We start from the raw sequence: 20311 nt of genomic DNA on the forward strand, positions 1-20311 counted from the left end.
TCTTCATAGCTGAACTGCTCCAGCCCAGGCAACATCCTAATGAATCTCCTCTGCACCCTCTCCAGTGCAATCACATCCTTCCTACAGTGTGGTGCCCAGAACTGTACACAGTACTCCAGCTGTGGCCTAACTAGCGTTTTATACAGATCCATCATAGCCTCCCTGCTCTTATATTCTATGCCTCGGCTAATAAAGGCAAGTATCCCATATGCCTTCCTAACCACCTTATCTACCTGTGCTGCTGCCTTCAGTGAACTATGGACATGTACACCAAGGTCCCTCTGACCTTCTGTACTTCCTAGGGTCCTACCATCCATTGTATATTCCCTTGCCTTGTTAGTCCTCCCAAAATGCATCACCTCGCACTTCTCAGGATTAAATTCCATTTGCCACTGCTCTGCCCATCTTACCAACCCATCTATGGAAGGGAATGTAGATAGTCTCAGTCATCTCATTATCAAAAAGGAGGAGGTGTTGGGTGTCTTGCAAAGCATTAAGGTAGATAAGTCCCCAGGGCCTGATGGGATCTACCCCAGAATACTGAGGAAGGCAACGGAAGAAATTGCTGGGGCCTTGACAGAAATCTTTGCATCCTCATTGGCTACAGGTGAGGTCCCAGAGGACTGGAGAATAGCCAATGTTGTTCCTATGTTTAAGAAGGGAGCAAGGATAATCCAGGAAATTATAGGCCTGTGAGCCTTACGTCAGTGGTAGGGAAATTATTAGAGAGGATTCTTCGGGACAGGATTTACTCCCCTTTGGAAAGAAATGGACTTATTAGCAAGAGGCAAGGTTTTGTGAAGGGGAGGTCGTGTCTCACTAACTTGATTGAGTTTTTTGAGGAAGTGACGAAGATGATTGATGAAGGAAGGGCAATGGATGTTATCTATGTGGACTTCAGTAAAGCCTTTGACAAGGTCCCTCATGGCAGACTGATACAAAAGGTGAAGTCACATGAGATCAGAGGGGGGCTGGCAAGCTGGATACAGAACTGGCTCGGTCATAGAAGACAGAGGGTAGCAGTGGAAGGGTGCTTTCTGATTGGAGGGATGTGACTAGTGGTGTTCTGCAGGGATCAGTGCTGGGACCTTTGCTGTTTGTAGTATATATAAATGATTTGGAGGAAAATGTAGCTGGTCTGATTAGTAAGTTTGCGGACGACACAAAGGTTGGTGGAGTTGCAGACAGTGATGAGGATTGTCAGAGGATACAGCAGGATATAGATCGGTTGGAGACTTGGGTGGAGAAATGGCAGATGGAGTTTAATTTGGACAAATGTGAGGTAATGCATTTTGGAAGGTCTAATGCAGGTGAGAAGTATACAGTAAATGGCAGAACCCTTAGGAGTATTGACAGGCAGAGAGATCTGGGTGTACAGGCCCACAGGTCACTGAAAGTGGCAACGCAGGTGGATAAGGTAGTCAAGAAGGCATACGGCATGCTTGCCTTCATCGGTCGGGGCATAGAGTATAAAAATTGGCAAGTCATGCTGCAGCTGTGCAGAACCTTAGTTAGGCCACACTTAGAATATTGTGTGCAATTCTGGTCGCCACACTACCAGAAGGACATGGAGGCTTTTGAGAGGGTACAGAAAAGGTTTACCAGTATGTTGCCTAGTCTGGAGGGCATTAGCTATGAGGAGAGGTTGGATAAACTCTGATTGTTTTCACTGGAACGATGGAGGTGAAGGGGCGACATGATAGAGGTTTACAAAGTTATAAGCGGCATGGACAGAGTGGATAGTCAGAAGCTTTTTCCCAGGGTGGAAGAGTCAGTTACTAGGGGACATAGGTTTAAGGTGAGAGGGGCAAAGTTTAGAGGGGATGTGCGAGGCAAGTTCTTTACACAGAGGGTGGTGAGTGCCTGGAACTTGTTGCCGGGGGAGGTGGTGGAAGCAGGTACCATAGAGACGTTTAAGAGGCATCTTGACAAATACATGAATAGAATGGGAATAGAGGGATACGGACCCCAGAAGTGCAGAAGGTTTTAGTTTAGGCAGGCATCAAGATCGGCGCAGGCTTGGAGGGCCGAATGGCCTGTTCCTGTGCTGTACTGTTCTTTGTTCTTTGTTCTATATCGTCCTGTAATCTAAGGCTTTCCTCCTCACTATTTACGACATCACCAATTTTCATGTCATCTGCAAACCTACTTATCATACCTCCTATATTCATGTCTAAATCATTAATGTACACTACAAACAGCAAGGGTCCCAGCACCGATCCCTGTGGTACACCACTGGTCACAGGCTTCCACTCGCAAAAACAACCTTCGACCATTACACTCTGTTTCCTGCCACCAAGCCAATTTTGGATCCAATTTGCCAAATTGCCCTGGATCCCATGGGCTCTTAACTTCTTAACCAATCTCCCATGTGGGACCTTATCAAAAGCCTTACTGAAGTTCATGTAGAATACATCAACTGCCTTACCCTCATCTACACATCTAGTCACCTCCTCAAAAAATTCAATCAAGTTAGTTAGACACGATCTCCCCCTGACAAAGCCGTGCTGACTATCCCTGATTATTCCCTGCCTCTCCAAGTGGAGAGTAATCCTGTCCCTCAGAATTTTTTCCAATAGTTTCCCAACCACTGATGTTAGACTCACCGGCCTGTAATTACCTGGTCTATCCCTGCTACCCTTCTTGAATAATGGTACCACTTTCGCTGTCCTCCAATCCTCTGGCACCTCTCCTGTGGCCAGAGAGGATTTGTGCCAGAGCCCCTGCTATCACCTCCCTTGCCGCACATAACAGCCTGGATACATCTCATTTGGGCGTGGGGATTTATCCACTTTTAAGCCCGCTAAAACATCTAATACTTCCTCCCTTTCAATGTTAATATGTTCAAGTATATTGCAATCCCCCTCTATGATCTCTGCACCTACATTGTCGTTCTCCATAGTGAAAACAGATGAAAAGTAATCATTTAAAACCTCACCTATGTTCTCCGGCTCCACACACAGATTGCCACTTTGGTCCCTAATGGGCCCTACTCTTTCTCTGGTTATCCTCTTGCCCTTAATATATTTATAAAACGCCTTAGGATTTTCCTTTATATTGACAGCCAATGTTTTTTCATGTCCCCTCTTCGCTCTCCTCATTACTTTTATAAGTACCGCCCTACACTTTCTATACTCCTCTAATGCCTCTGCTATTTTCAGTGCTCTGAATCTGCCATAAACCTTTTTTTTCCTGATCCAATACTCTATATCCCTTGACATCCAGGGTTCCCTGGACTTGATGGTCCAGCCTTCGCCTTAACGGGTACATGTTGGCTCTGAACCCTCACTATTTCCTCTTTGAATGACTCCCACTGGCCTGATGTAGACTTTCCTACTAGTAGCTGCTCCCAGTCCACTTTGGCCGGATCCTGTTTTATCAAATTGAAATCGGCCTTCCCCAATTCAGTACCTTTATTTCTGGCCCATCTTTGTCCTTTTCCATAACTACCTTAAACCTTACAGAGTTATGGTCACAATCCCCGAAATGCTGCCCCCCTGATACTTCTACCACTTGTCCAGCTTCATTCCCTCGGATTAGGTCCAGTACTGCCCCTTCTCTTGTAGGACTTTCTACGTACTGGCTCAAAAAGCTCTCCTGTATGCATTTTAAGAATTCCTCCCCCTTTAAGCCTTTTGCACTAAGACTATCCCAGCTGATATTAGGAAAGTTGAGATCCCCTATTATTATTACCCTATTATTTTTACATGTCTCTGAGATTTATCTACATATCTGTTCCTCTATCTCTCCCTGACTGTTTGGAGGCCTGTAGTGCACGCCCAGCCAAGTGATTGCCCCCCTTTTGTTCTTAGGTTCTAACCATATGACCTCATTTGAGGAACCTTCTAAGATATCATCCCTCCTTACGGCAGTAATTGACTCCTTGATCAACAGTGCAATACCACCTCCTCTTTTATCCCCTCCCCTATCACGCCTGAAGATTCTATACCCTGGAATATTGAGTTCCCAGTCCTGCCCCTCCCTCAGCCATGTCTCTGTGATAGCAATAATATCATAATCCCATGTCCTAATTAATGCCCTCAATTCATCTGCCTTATTAGTAAGACTCCTTGCATTAAAGTATATGCAATCCAGCCTTGCATTTTTCACTTGCGCCTTAAGAGGTCTATATTTGCTCTGCCTTCCAGACTGACTCAGTTTCTCTTCTATATTTGGCTGTGCCTCACCCCCTACTGTACCTCTACTCTGTATCCCATCCCCCTGCCAAATTAGTTTAAACCCCCCACCCCCCCCAAAAAACACTAGTAAACCTCCCAGCAAGGATGTTGGTCCCATTCCGGTTCAGGTGCAACCCGTCCTGCAGCCGCTCCATGACATCTTTGACCCTAGCACCAGGGAGGCAACATACCATCCTGGAGTCTCGTTTGCGGCCAAAGAAATGCCTATCTGCACCCCTTACAATAGAATCCCCTGTCACTATAACTCTTCCACCCCTTGTCCTCCCCTGCTGTGCAGCGGAGCCCTCCGTGGTGCCACGAACCTGGCTGTTGCTGCTTTCCCCTGGGAGGTCATCCCCCCCGACAGTATCCAAAGCGGGATATCTGTTTGAGAGGGGGTTGGCCACAGGGGACTCCTGCACTACCTGCTTGTGCCTACTACTCTGCCTGGTGGTCACCCATCCCTTTTCTGCCTGCGCAGTCATTACCTGCGGTGTGACCACCTTGCTAAACGTGCTATCTACGATGTTCTCAGCATCGCGGATGCTCCACAGTGAATCCACCCGTAGCTCCAGCTCCTTAATGTGGGTGGCCAGTAGCTGCAGATGGATGCACTTCCTGCACATATGGTCATCAGGGACACTGGAAGCGTCCCTGATTTCCCACATAGCGCAGGAGGAGCATATCATGGGGCTGAGCTCTCCTGCCATGACTTACCCTTAGATTAATTAGTTACTCCCTTAACTGAAAAATACTAATTACACCAGGGGCCTTGTTCTACCCACTTCAATCTAAAGTCCTTAATAGGTTACACTGAATTTTAAAAAAACACTTTAGTAGTACTCACCTTATCACTAGAGTTTTTTCTTCAACCAAAAAAAACTTTCCCCCTTTTTTTAAGCTGTTTAAATACACTAACAGCTGCTACTCACCCAACCAATCACCTTGTGGATTTCCCGTGATGTCACTGTAAGTTTCACTTCGAGTCTCAGCGCGCGCCGAGAGGGAGCAGGTCCGCCAGCCGCCGCCGCTCCAGGTAAGTGAGGGCCTCAAGCCCCGCACTCTCTTTTACAGCTCCCGCTCCGGATCAGCTTCTGCCCAGGTCTGCGAGCCACCGCTGCTCCTGTCTTCAGGTTATTTAAGGCCTTGAGCCCCGCGCTCTCTTTTACAGCTCCCGCTCCGGATCAGCTTCTGCCCAGCCACCGCCGCTCCTGTCTTCAGGCTTTCCCAGATTCCACCCAGCTAAACTAAACTAAACTAAACTAAACTAAACATTACTAAATAACAATAAATTTGTTTCGATTTGGAGACTGTGTGTGATGGATACCACTGCTGATCCATCCATCCTCGACTTTTTATACTGTAGAGAGTATAGTGTATGACATTATAACTGAGACTCTCATTTAACTGAGATAAGGATTTTTTTTGCTGGCTGCAGTAAGTTTTTGAAGATAATATTAATAGATTTTTTTGCTGAGTACAGTGACTTCTTCAGGTTAATATTAATAGAAAGTATTGATAGCCTCCAGGGTAATAATTATTGGGATTTAGACTTTAATGGAAAAGGTTCATTTTTATGTTGGGATCAGGAAGGGGAAAGCTGTCAGTCAACTTTCAGCAGGTACTCAAATGAAATTAATTTATTTTCTAGCCTGAACTCATGAATGCATAAAACAAAGCAATATTTCCAAATGTCTTCTTCATTCTTGATAGGAACTAAAAGCAATTGCCACAATTTTTCAATATTTTTTCAGTTATAGCTATTTCACCTTGATTAAGAATGATGTAGGAATTCAACAGTGGCATCAAAGAACAAATATAATAATACTGAACAAGTAAAACTTTAATAATATATCTTGAATAATGGATCACTGGAAAAGATTACAAATCACTAATATATTATTAGATTACTACTTGAATAAAATATTAGAATTAGAATTCCTGCCTGATTCTTTATTATTAAGTAATATAAGCAATGCCAATTTTATGATAATGTTTAAATTTAGTTTTGGTGCACTTTTCTATTGTCAGTTGCTTTCTGGAAGGTTATGGAATGTTTGTGCGCTTCAATTTGATCTTGTGTGATCTGTCCACAATAAGGAGGATGTAACATAATTTACACAGATTTTGAAATAAATTAGCAAATCTCCTGTGGCATTGCCTTTGTACAGGATACATTGGGGATCATTTTAACCTAACCAGTCAGGTGCAAATCTGACAGATTTGGATCAGCTGCTTGTTTTACATTCCACCTGAGTTTACTTTGCATTGAAGTCAAAGGAAAGTAAAATTAATGGGGATTAAAATGAACAGTTGAATCGAACACATACATTTCCCACTGAATGGCTTATTTATTTATTTTTTATTTAGAGATACAGCACTGAAACAGGCCCTTTGGCCCACCGAGTCTGTGCCGACCAACAACCACCCATTTATACTAATCCTACATTAATCCCATATTCCCTACCACATCCCCACTATTCTCCAACCACCTACCTACACTAGGGGCAATTTACAAAAGCCAATTTACCTATCAACCTGCAAGTCTTTGGCTGTGGGAGGAAACCGGAGCACCCGGCGGACACCCACACGGTCACAGGGAGAACTTGCAAACTCCGCACAGGCAGTACCCAGAACTGAACCCTGGTCGCTGGAGCTGTGAGGCTGCGGTGCTAACCACTAGTATTTTAAGACAATATGGATATAACATCAGGGCTACTAATTTAACATTACTGAATAAATCAAACTTCATTTTTTTAATAGAATTCTCAGATTTTTTTAACCAATCTTCTTCTTCTTTGGCCTCCTTATCTCGAGAGACAATGGATAAGCACCTGGAGGTGGTCAGTGGTTTGTGAAGCAGCGCCTGGAGTGGCTATAAAGGCCAATTCTAGAGTGACAGGCTCTTCCACGGGTGCTGCAGAGAAATTTGTTTGTCGGGGCTGTTACACAGTTGGCTCTCCCCTTGCGCCTCTGTCTTTTTTCCTGCCAACTACTAAGTCTCTTCGACTCGCCACACTTTAGCCCCGCCTTTATGGCTGCCCGCCAGCTCTGGCGAACGTTGGCAACTGACTCCCACGACTTGTGATCAATGTCACAGGATTTCATGTCGCGTTTGCAGATGTCTTTAAAGTGGAGACATGGACGGCCGGTGGGTCTGATACCAGTGGCAAGCTCGCTGTACAATGTGTCTTTGGGGATCCTGCCATCTTCCATGCGGCTCACATGGCCAAGCCATCTCAAGCGCCGCTGACTCAGTAGTGTGTATAAGCTGGGGATGTTGGCCGCCTCAAGGACTTCTGTGTTGGAGATACTGTCCTGCCACCTGATGCCAAGTATTCTCCGGAGGCAGCGAAGATGGAATGAATTGAGACGTCGCTCTTGGCTGACATACGTTGTCCAGGCCTCGCTGCCATAGAGCAAGGTACTGAGGACACAGGCCTGATACACTCGGACTTTTGTGTTCCGTGTCAGTGCGCCATTTTCCCACACTCTCTTGGCCAGTCTGGACATAGCAGTGGAAGCCTTTCCCATGCGCTTGTTGATTTCTACATCTAGAGACAGGTTACTGGTGTTAGTTTAACCAATAGAACCATAGAAAGGTTATAGCACAGAAAGAGGCCATTCAACCCATTGTGTCTGCGCAGCTGAGAAAACTGGCCACCCATTCTGATCCATGTTTTTAAGATTGAATGCTATGCTTCTTCAAACTGTAGATGAATGATCTTATAGAATCATAAAATGATACAGCACAAAAGGAGGCCATTTGGCCCATCGGCCCTGTGCCAATTCTTTGGTAGAGCTACCCAATTAGTCCCACTCCCCTGCTTTTTCCTTATAGCCCTGTAATTTTTTCCCGTTCAAGTATTTATCGAATTCCCTTTTGAATGTTACTATTGAGTCTGCTTCCATCATCCTTTCAGGCAGTGCATTCCAGATTTCAGCAACTCAGTGTAAAAAAATGTTTCCTCGTGTCAGCTCTTTTTTTTGTCAGTCACCTCAAACTTGTGTCCTCTGGCTACCGACCTTCAGCCTAGTATCATTCTAGTAATTCTCTTCTGCGCCCTCTCTAAAGGCCTCAAAAGCCTTTCTAAATTGTGGTGTCCAGACTTGAACACAATACTCCATATAAATAGAACCAGTGTTTTATAAAGGTTTAACATAACTTCCTTACTTTTGTTCTCTATTCTCTATTGATAAAGCAAAGGATCCCATATGCTGCTTATCAACCTTCTCAACTTGTTCTACCACCTTCAAAGATTTTTGCATGTAAATCCCAGGTCTCTCTGTTCCTGCACCCCCTTTAAAATTGTATAGTTTAATTTATATTGTCTCGCCTCATTCTTCCTACCAAAATGTATCACTTATTTATTTATTTAGAGATACAGCCCTGAAACAGGCCCTTCGGCCCACCAAGTCTGTGCCGACCATCAACCACCCATTTATCCCTATATTCCCCTACCTATACTAGGGGCAATTTATAATGGCCAATTTACCTATCAACCGGAGTACCCGGCGAAAACCCACACAGACACAGGGAGAACTTGCAAACTCCACACAGGCAGTACCCAGAATTGAACCTGGGTCGCTGGAGCTGTGAGGCTGTGGTGCTAACCACTGCGCCACCTTCACACTTCTTTGTGCTAAATTTCATCTGCCATGTGTCTGCCCATTTCACCAGTCTGGTTGTGTCCTCCTGAAGGCTGTTACTATTATCCTCACTGTTCACTAAATTCCGAGTTTCATCTCATCTGCAAACTTTTATATTATGCCCTGTATACCCAAATCCAGGTCATTAATATATATCAAATATATATATGTACATCTCCTTTCGGGTTACTGACAAGAAGTCTGAAGAATTGAGGACGGCGATGAAAATTGATTAAATAATAAATGCGAGCATTTCCTGCAATGGGTGTTTCAGCCACAATTTATAGATTAAGTAGAAGGAGTAATTATATTGTGGAATGGGTTAGGTGAAAATAAAGTTTAGTTAGTGGTAATTTGGTGTTAATGGGATTAGGTATGTACTGCATTACACATATGAAAATCTATTATTGAATAAAAGTAGCAGATATTTGAAGATGATTCCTATAAATTTCATAAAGATGAAATAAAATCTGATTGTCTAAAATGTTATTAATTAAAAAGACTGGAAATTTAACCAGAAAGGATTTTCTTAAAATTTATTAATCAAATATACAAAAGGAACAAATGGATTATAGTTGCACAAAATGTATTGATAAAAAATAGTGAAACTTATTAGTTTCATTGTGGAGGTGCTGAGAGCAGACTAGGAGTTTTTAAAATTTTGTTTTAGCTGGGGCCAGGTAGAAATATTTTTAGTATCTATTTAGCATCTATTCTTGCTGCAATTGTATAGAGCCTAAGGAAGGATATACTTGCCGTGGCGGGAGGGCAATGAAGGTTCACCAGACTGATTCCTGGGAGGGCAGGATTGTTCTATGAGGAGAGATTGAGGAGACTGGGGGCAGAATTTTACAGCCCCCCTGATGTTGAGGGTTGTGGTGGGGGGGGTGGGGGGGGGAAGGCTGGCACCGGAAAATGCCTCTGGCAGAGGCCCACCATGGACCTCGACGCCAGGAAGGCTTGGCCCGCTTTTTTTTTATTCATTCATGGGATGTGGGCATCACTGGCTATGCCAGCATTTATTACCCATCCCTAATTGCCCTTGAGAAGGTGGTGGTGAGCTGCCTTCTTGAACCGCTGCAGTCCATGTGAGGTAGGTACACCCACAGTGCTGTTAGGAAGGGAGTTCCAGGATTTTGACCCAGTGACAGTGAAGGAACAGCGATATAGTTCCAAGTCAGGATGGTGTGTGACCTGGATGGGAACTTGCAGGTGGTGATGTTCCCATGCATCTGCTGCTCTTGTCCTTCGAGGTGGTAGAGATCGCGGGTTTGGAAGGTGCTGTCTAAGGAGTCTTGGTGCGCTGCTGCAATGCATCTTGTAGATGGTACACGCTGCTGCCATTATGTGTCGATGGTGGAGGGAGTGAATGTTTGTGGATGGTCTGCCAGTCAAGCAGGCTGCTTTGTCCTGGATGGTGTCCATCTTCTTGAGTGTTGTTGGAGCTGCACCCATCCAGGCAAGTGGAGAGTATTCCATCACACTCCTGACTTGTGCCTTGTAGATGGTGGACAGGCTTTGGGAAGTCAGGAGGTGAGTTACTCGCTGCAGGATTCCTAGCCTCTGACCTGCTCTTGTAGCCACGGTATTTATATGGCTACTCCAGTTCAGTTTCTGGTCAATGGTAGCCCCTAGGATGTTGATAGTGGGGGATTCAGCAATGGTAATGCCATTGAATGTCAAAGGGAGATGGTTAGATTCTCTCTTGTTGGAGATGGTCATTGCCTGGCACTTGTGTGGCGCAAATGTTACTTGCCACTTATCAGCCCAAGCCTGAATATTGTCCAGATCTTGCTGCATTGCTACACGGACTGTTTCAGTATTTGAGGAGTCGCGAATGGTGCTGAACATTGTGCAATCATTAGCGAACATCCCCACTTCTGACCTTATGATTGAAGGAAGGTCATTGATGAAGCAGCTGAAGATGGTTGAGCCTAGGCCACTACCCTGATGAACTCCTGCAGTGATGTCCTGGAGCTCAGATGGTTGACCTCCAACAACCACAGCCATCTTCCTTTGCGTTAGGTATGACTCCAACCAGCAGAGAGTTTTCCCCCTGATTCCCATTGACTCTAGTTTTGCTAGGGCTCCTTGATGCCATACTCGGTCAAATGCTGCCTTGTTGTCAAGGGCAGTCACTCTCATCTCACCTCTTGAGTTCAGCTCTTTTGTCCATGTTTGAACCAAGGCTGTAATGAGGTCAGGTGCTGAGTGGCCCTGGCAGAACCCAAACTGAGCATCAGTAAGCAGGTTATTGCTAAGCAAGTGCTGCTTGATGGCACTGTTGATGACACCTTCCATCAGTTTACTGATGATTGAGAGTAGACTGATGGGGCGGTAATTGGCCAGGTTGGACTTGTCCTGCTTTTTGTGTACAGGACATACCTGGGCAATTTTCCACATTGCCAGGTGGATGCCAGATTTGTAGCTATACTGGAACAGCTTGGCTAGGGGTGCGGCAAGTTTTGGAGCACAGGTCTTCAGTACTATTGCCGGAATATTGTCAGGACCCATAGCCTTTACAGTATCCAGTGCCTTCAGTCGTTCCTTGATATCATGCGGAGTGAATCAAATTGGCTGAAGTCTGGCATCTGTAATGCTTGGGAAATCGGGGGGTGGGGGCTGAGATGAATCATCAACTCGGCACTTCTGGCTGAAGAGCCAGGGCGGCACAGTGGCGCAGTGGTTAGCACCGCAGCCTCACAGCTCCAGCGACCTGGGTTCAATTCTGGGTACTGCCTGTGTGGAGTTTGCAAGTTCTCCCTGTGTCTCTGTGGGTTTCCTCCGGGTGCTCCGGTTTCCTCCCACAGCCAAAAGACTTGCAGGTTGATAGGTAAATTGGCCATTATAAATTGCCCCTAGTATAGGAGGTAGGGGAATATAGAGACAGGTGACGATGTGGTAGGAATATAGGATTAGTATAAATGGGTGGTTAATGGTCGGCACAGACTCGGTGGGCCGAAGGGCCTGTTTCAGTGCTGTATCTCTAAATCTAAAAAAGATTGTTGCAAATGCTTCTGCCTTATCTTTCGCACTGATGTGCTGGGCTCCCCCATCGTTGAGGATGGGGATATTTTTGGAGCCAGCTCCTCTAGTTAGTTGCTTAATTGTCCACCACCATTCACAGCTGGGTGTGGCAGGACTGCAGAGCTTAGATCTGATCCGTTGGTTATGGGCTTGCTTAGCTTTGTCTATTGCATGCTGCTTATGCAGTTTGGCATGCAAGTAGTCCTGGCTTGTAGCTTCACCAGGTTGACACCTCATTTTGAGGTATGCCTGGTGCTGCTCCTGGCATGCCCTCCTGCACTCTTCATTGAACCAGGGTTGGTCTCCTAGCTTGATGGTAATGGTAGTGTGGGGGATATGCTGGGCCATGAGGTTACAGATTGTGGTGGAGTACAATTCTGCTGCTGCTGATGGCCCACAGCGCCTCATGGATGCCCAGTTTTGTATTGCTAGATCTGTTCAAAATCTATCCCATTTAGCATGGTGATAGTGCCACACAACACGATGGACGGTATCCTCAATGTGAAGGCGGGATTTCGTCTCCACAAGGACTGTGCGGTGGTCACTCCTACCAATACAGTCACGGACAGAAGCATCTGCGGCAGGCAGATTGGTGAGGACGAGGTCAAGTATGTTTTTCCCTCGTGTTGGTTCCCCCACCACCTGCCGCAGACCCAGTCTAGCAGCTATGTCCTTTAGTACTCAGCCAGCTCAGTCAGTAGTGGTGCTACCAAGCCACTTTTGGTGATGGACATTGAAGTCCCCCACCCAGAGTACATTTTGTGCCCTTGCTACCCTCAGTGCTTCCTCCAAATGGTGTTCAACATGGAGGAGTACTGGCTCATCGGCTGATGAAGGGCGGTAGGTGGTAATCAGTAGGCGGTTACCTTGCCGATGTGTGACCTGATGCCATGAGACTTCATGGGGTCTGGAGTCAATGTTGAGGAATCCCAGGACAATTCCCTCCCTACTGTAGACCACTGTCCCACCACCTCTGCTGGGTCTGTCCTGTCGGTGGGACAGGACATACCCAGGGATAGTGACTGCAGTGTCTGGGACATTGTCTGTAAGGTATGATTCTGTGAGTATGACTATGTCAGGCTGTTGCTTGACTAGTCTGTGGGACAGCTCTCCCAACTTTGGCACAAACTCCCAGATGTTAGTAAGGAGGACTTTGCAGGGTTGACAGGGCTGGGTTTGCCGTTGTCGTTTCCGGTGCCTAGGTCGATGCCGGGTGGTCCGTCCGGTTTCATTCCTTTTTATTGACTTCGTAGAGGTTAGGTACAACTGAGTGGCTTGCTAGGCCATTTCAGAGGGCAAGAGTTAACCACATTGCTGTGGGTCTGGAGTCACATGTAGGCCAGACCAGGTAAGGACAGCAGATTTCCTTCCCTAAAGGACATTAGTGAACCAGATGGGTTTTTACAACAATTGACAATGGTTTCAAGGCCATCATTAGACTAGTACCATATAGTATCTAATACTCAAGCATATACACGTACACACATACAGCCATTATGACACCTATCACATCACATCATCACTGCTGTGGATGGTGATGGTCTTCCTCTTCTGATGTGCTGTCAAACTCATCCAACATGCTTCCCATTCTGATCTTGTCACTTTGAAAGACTCCAATTTGGAAAATGCTGTTTCCACACAAGAGGTCTCTGCAAAACATTTGCCAAAGGGTACTGAGACACCAACTTCAATGAGAATTAGAATTAGAACATTACAGCGCTGTACAGGCCCTTCAGCCCTCGATGTTGCGCCGACCTGTGAAACCATCTGATCTACAGAGTGAGTGAGCTTTTATTCAGATGGGGCAAAAACAAGTTTAAATACAAAGCTGATCTGCTGCTTGAACGCGCTTCCGTTTCCCTAGTTAATTTCCCAAACCCCGGGAAGCCTGTGCTGCACTAGTTAAACTTGGAGCCATGTTAAAAACTATTTGCAAACACCTCGTTAATATCTCCTTAGAACATTAATTGTGCCAATAAGTACCTGCCCGCCTGCACACACATTAGTTAACAGAAAAAATAGAGATTTACTCTTTAGAGCTCTATTACAAAAAAAAACAGACAAAAATAATACTTTGGCTAATCACTTGCTAAGCCCTCTGTCCTATCAACACCTTCCCTTTTGTTCTCTTTTGTCCCACCCCTGCTTTATTTGCTTAAAACCTATTACATTTCTAACCTATGCCAGTTCTGATGAAAGGTCACTGACCTTAAACGTCAACTCTGCTTTTATCTCCAAGATGCTGTCAGACCTGCTGAGTATTTCCAGCACTTTTTGTTTTTATTTCAGATTTCCAGCATCTGCAGTATTTTGCTTTTATGGACATTTTGTGTCTGCCAGAATCAATTTCTTGAAGCATCTGTCCTCATTCCAGTTGCATTTTGTTATGTGACCTAATAGTCAAAAACAAAAACACATAACTTACTCTAACATGATATCACAGCACTCATATCATGCAATGTATTACCAGCTGCTTATTTTTTCATTTGAATGCTGTTTTAAAGATCAGTTGAACTGTCAACAGCAGCACAAACCTCATTGCACAATATTCAGAGATTGTAAATATGCAACCGGAAAGATAGTCATAATAATAGGTTGCTAGGGTATCATTTACAGCAAACGTATTTCTAATATTAACACTTCAGCGCAAATGGTAGAAATACAACGAATGATTTAGATTGATGAAAAAAACACATACTGTTGAACTACATGACCAATTAATTTGTATTTCAAACTTTAAGATCATGAAATATGTGGTTCACCATCAGGCAATGGGTTATTTTGCATCATTTGTTGATCACTGTCATCTGATAAATATTTATATTTGATAACATCAAATCTCTGTTTTCTTCCTTCATGAAAATTGAATTAATTGTATTACAGCTCTGCTCTATTATAAACTGCAGGAATACAATAAAAGAATTATCAAACTCCATTTCATGGTATTTAAATTGTAGACATGTTGCTGATATGAAATAGTAGGAGACTGTATTTTCGTAAGCTTTAAAAGGTTAAATGGGTTAAAAGCCATCAGACTATTCCTTTCTAACAGCTGAATTGTGTCTCAAGAGCTGGTCAAATGTTTCTAGAATTTCTGCTGAAAACTGTCATTATCATCTGTCTAGTGACAGCTATTCAGCACACAAGGTTGGCACCAAAGGATTTCAGCTGTCTTTCACTCTGTTTGCCAGCAAGCTGACCATCAGCATCCTTGATTAAAAAAGACCCAGAGGGAACTTAAAATGTTAATTCCTATTATTTTGACTGCTATCCAGTGAGCTGATATTGGAGAACATGCCAATTATATTGAAATTTATTCAGGAAATATGGCTACACTTTTCCCCAACAGAGCAGAAATAATAAAGGTTCTACTTGAAAGAGTGCTCACAGTAGCTGTGATTCTCAAACAGAACTACATAGTACACCACCATGTACTGCAATGCAGCTGAGAAGACCAGAAGCCATCTTACACTTTTGAAGATCAATTGCATTTTGGATATTATCTTCTATAGCCTTAACTCTTTACTAAAACAGACAAGCAAATCTTCCCTACTCTATGTTTTATTGTATGACCTATAGGGAGAAAGGGTGTATCGAGCAAGCTAAATAAAATAATAATATACATTTAAATTTAACAATATTTTTATCTTGCAAAATTAAAAATCATTCTTTTCATATTTTTAATGCATAGTATATATTATACGTATACTTTTAGTTACTAATTATTGCAACATAGGTAAATTAAAGAGGTAATTCCACAATCCCATGCTGCCAGAGGGAGCCACAATCACAGGAAGTACAGGTCAGTGAATGCAAGATACAGTGCTATAGATTGTTACGACTAGGTGAGAAAGGGGTCTAGGGTTCCCTCTCAGTCTTCACCTGGTCTTACCGTAACAGCGTTTAATTCTAAACACCCCGTTTTATTTAGCTCCCCCTTGGTGAATCCTTGTTCACTAACTTCCAATTATAAGGCAAAGAAACTAGCCAAACAGGTTTTCTTAGGTTTAAAGAAAAAGGTTGAACTTTATTAAACTTAAACTTTAATTTGGTTAATGCCTACAGATATGCGATGTGCCCATGCTAGCATGCATATGCGATACACACTAGCAGATAGAGACAGAAAAGAGCAGCAGAAATAAAGTGGAAAAGTTTGAGGCAATATCTGAAGGTGGTTTTGGTTACAGTTCTTTGAACTCACTGTAAAGTCCTTGATTGTAGGTGGGTCTTCTTTTCATTGGGGCCCAGTATTCTTATTAAACCTTGTTTGAGGTAGGAGGCTTTTCTCTCTTGAAGTTCATGTGTCCTCAGTGGGTCCAGAGGTTTGTGAGAAAGAGATGGGAGCAGATAGGAGGTCTTCTCACTCCAGGAGAAAACAGTCTTTGAGTTCAAAAGCTCTGTGGCTAGCTCAAAAAACCCTGGACCAGCCAGTTAGTCATGTGACCAGCTGGTTTAACCAGTTCTGACTTTTGTGGATTGTATCACCTTGGCAGTCTCTGGAATGCTCTTCATTACACCTTCAATGTCTGGTGATCAAAATCCATTGTGGGTTGAATGTGTCAGGGAATGGTCCTTTTGACTCCCCAAGCACTGTCTGTTAGTATGCAAATGTTTTTCAGCTCAGTCTGGCAGCCCCTGTAACAGGCCTCCTCTTCTTCCCAGCAAGTTTAAGATCAATGTTCATATGACAAATTTAATCTGCCTCATTCTTGGCAGGTGGGGGCTTGCATGACATCGATCAATCAGAGCATGGAATCAAGACATACCTCTTAAAACTCAACATTCTAAGAATACAATAAGGTAATAGTTACGTTACTGGTCCAGTAATGCAGAGGATTAGACTAATAATTCAGGGAATATAAATTCAAATCCCGCCATGGCAGTTTGAGAATTTGAATGGTTATCTACATTACATTACATTCAAATAATATTCTACCTTCAATACATTTTACAGAATCTCGCTTAAATTATTTGACAAATACAATCCCATATCCACTGCCTCTGCAAGAGCCAGTGTTTCTGCAGCCCAAATACTTTTAACGACCCTTTTTATTTTCCTAAGATAAAGTACATTTCCCATTCTCACCGATCAGAAATATTATGAAACCAGCTGCACTCAAAATACCCATCATGAAGATTAGCAAGTGAAGCATCACTAAAAATGTCCAGCTTCATGTTCTTTAGGTCACCTAAGGATGGGAACTTAAATATGCATTTATCCAGATTTAACTTTCTTACTGTTTTAATTACCCTTAAAACATTCTCCATGTTACGGTGTTTCATCGTAGTACTTAACATCAACACATCAAAACAAACATCTGGTCTAGTCTAAGTGCACAACCAGTTCCACTGACTAATAAAGTTTTGCAATTGCTCTGTCTTTTCCTTAGATGAAACGTTGGGTGGTATCTTATTGCCGTGTGTTCCCAACGACGGGACCAGAAGTTGTTGTAACTTCCGCTCCCGCTGAAAATCCCGTTTCTCGTATGATTTTGTATTTAAATTAGCCATGCGGCAACAGGCATGGGGTACACGTGGGATCATGTGGCGGGGGCGGCCTTTCATTGGTGGAACCCGTCGTCACTGCCCCAAGCACCATGATCACCAGAGATATAAAACATTCTGTGTTTTCAGCCTAAAGGAGCAGAAGCCTTCCTTTCATGTAAGTATCTTCAGAAAAACTTAGTTGAAGCTTTCACTTAAATCAAAATGTTTTTGCCTCCCTTATTTTGTGAAATTCACCACCAACTTTATATTATTTATTCTCCCTACAGCCAAAGTGAATGACATGGCAGCCAGCAGGCAGCAACCCGCCCCACGGTTCAGTAATGCCTCGCTGCAGGTCCTCTTCCAGGCCATCAGGGAAAGGCAAGAGGTCTTCTTCCCTGCAGATGGAGTCCAGAGACTCTCCTGCCTCACCAAGACAGCCTGGATTGAGGTAGCATGGCGGTCTCGAACCATGGGGCAACTCTTAGAACAAGGGTACAGTGCTGCAAGTGCATCAATAACTTGCTCAGGATCAGCGAGGATAAGTGGTCCTGGCAAAGCTGCTCCATTGATTTCTTCCATGACTAGGTGTCTTTTAGGCAGAGGGTACGCAAGGAATGCAGTTGAATGCACGAGCAGCCTTGGTGCCATCTACTAAATGATGAAGATTGGCATTGTTTATGTGATTGGATGTGTCGTATGAAAGCCAATGCAGAATGAGTGATGTTGGTGCATGTATGCAATGGTTGTGATGCATCATTTGCCATGTCATTAAATCTACACTGTCTGTTGCAGGATAAACGAAGCCACAACCAGTGTGAGCGTGCTAAGACGGGCCCCTGATCTCAGGCTGCTGACCATGGTTGAGGAGGAAGCTTCGGAAATTGCAAGAGAGGGGTAGGCAGGGTGAGTGGAGATGGCGAGGCAGGAGCCACAAGGCATAAGGATGAAGTGTCATCTCTGCTCTTGCAGACATATGTGGAAACTAAAGGAAATTGTGTGAACTCATGTGAAGCAAATGCTTAAAGTGTCTGTTTGTGTCTCCACTGTAGGTACCCACACTCGAATCACAGAATGCTGCATGGCCCAAGAATCTTCCTCTGGAGAGGAAGAAGGAGCCAATGGCCAGAGGGTGCACCATCACCTGCTTCTTCTTCTACCTCCGCCACTGCAGATAATCCAAACGGTCCCGGGGGGTGGGGGGTTAAGATTAGAATCTGGGTCACAAGCTGGCATGCATGACACAGACACATCCCAGCAGTTGAGGAAGCATGTGCCAGCCGGGTCCCCGACAATTGGAGGACTGTTGGTGACCAGCCCCCTGCTCAGCCCCACGCTCATGGTGATCCTCGGTTTGTTGCTACGAGACGTCTGCTGGACGTGCAGCAAAGCCAGGTGGAGAAAATGTCAAAGATTCCTGAGGTCATGCGTGGCTTTGCGCGTGCCGTGGAGGAGTCCATGCAAGCTACAATGTCTATCATGTCCCTGGCATTTAAGCGTATGGCTTCCTCAGTCAAAAGTTTGGCAAGCTCCATGGTGAGTCTGGTTGAGCACTCAAGCCATATGCAATCTGACCTGCACTCCATCGCTGTTACCATTGGCTCCATGCATAGGAGTCTAAGCGAGAGGGGGACGAGGAACCTGGACCTCTCTCCACGTGCGCCTTTCCCTCAGGGAGACAGGCAGGTGCCATCGTGCACACAGATGGAGGAGAAGCGTGTGCCAGCTGCCCTGGGGCCTTCCTGTCAGGACACCCTCAGGGTCTCGTCCTTCCCCTGACATTGACTCCCTGCTAATGTCGGAGTCGCACCTAGATGTAGTGGGAGAAAAAGGAAATTAAAATAGTTTTGATCACAAAGGAGGCACGGGTGCTGTACAAATTGTCACGATTACGACGATGTATTAAAACACTTTTATTTCATGCAAAATTTGATTCACACTTGGTAATGTTTTTCTTGGTTACTGATGGATATAAAGAAGTTTTTTTGGAGGCCTATGGGTCGGAACGCAATGATGTTTGCAAAGCATCTTAGGAAATGTCCAGTGTCCATTGCTCATTGGAATTTGAGCCTTCACTCTTCAATGATGGCTGTTTTCCTATTGATGATCATGAACTTTTTCCAATACTGTCATGCCTTACTTTTGTTTTCTACAATCATAACTTAACGCTGCTTGCAGTGGTGTGTAGTCGCATTCATCGTAGCCCATAGATGATTTCAAATGCCAATCACATGAAAGTGCAGCAAAGCTTCATTAAGATTGCAGAGATGAATAAGACCACATGCAAAAGAGAATTTCTGGATGGAATTGTTATGTTTCTCCTCCCAACATTCCTTGATGATGTGATTTATTGTTGGCTGAAATGTGCATAAATTAGGTTCTCCCTGATGTCCCTTGCATGTCTCTCAATGGCCTTCATATCGATGATGGCATCATTGTCATTGTTGTCCTCCTCCTCACCCTCTTTATAGTCTTCCTCATTTGAGATGGACTGGTGTTCCTCCTGTTCCTCTGCCTGCAGAATGTTGCTGTGTCTAATTGCAAGGTTGTGCAAGGCACAGTAGACAACGATTATTTGTGACATCCTCTGTGGCACGTACCTTCAGACTGGTCAAGGTAACACAATCACATTTTCAGCATGCCAATGGTGTGTTATACAATGGTTCTGGTGGATGCGTGTGCATTATTGTACCTTTCTTCAGCAGCACTTGGGGATGACGTACTGGTGTCAACCATGTACAGAGCAGGTAATCCTTGTCACCCAGGATCCATCTATCCACTTCAGCTGGTTCCCCGAAAACTGCAGGCAGCTGAAAGTTCCTCAAAATGTATGAATCATGACAATTCCTTGGGAAACGTGTGCAAACATGCATGATTCTTCTCCTGTGGTCGCAAACCAGCTGTATGTTCAAAAAGAGTGGAAGCCTTTGTGATTGACAAAGACAGCAGGGTGGTCCCAGGGAGCTCTA

The 20311-nt window shown here is 44.4% G+C and overlaps 1 long non-coding RNA gene across 1 annotated transcript; it reads left to right on the plus strand.

The window, feature by feature from the left end:
• Positions 1-17266: 17266 nt before the first annotated feature.
• Positions 17267-19261, plus strand: LOC137370962 (uncharacterized). Its single transcript, XR_010975150.1, has 3 exons — positions 17267-17517; positions 18138-18248; positions 18395-19261. It is a non-coding gene; the product is annotated as an uncharacterized lncRNA (long non-coding RNA).
• Positions 19262-20311: the final 1050 nt, after the last annotated feature.

The sequence above is a fragment of the Heterodontus francisci genome, chromosome 6 (genome assembly GCF_036365525.1).
Source record: "Heterodontus francisci isolate sHetFra1 chromosome 6, sHetFra1.hap1, whole genome shotgun sequence".
Classification (NCBI taxonomy): Eukaryota; Metazoa; Chordata; class Chondrichthyes; order Heterodontiformes; family Heterodontidae; genus Heterodontus; species Heterodontus francisci.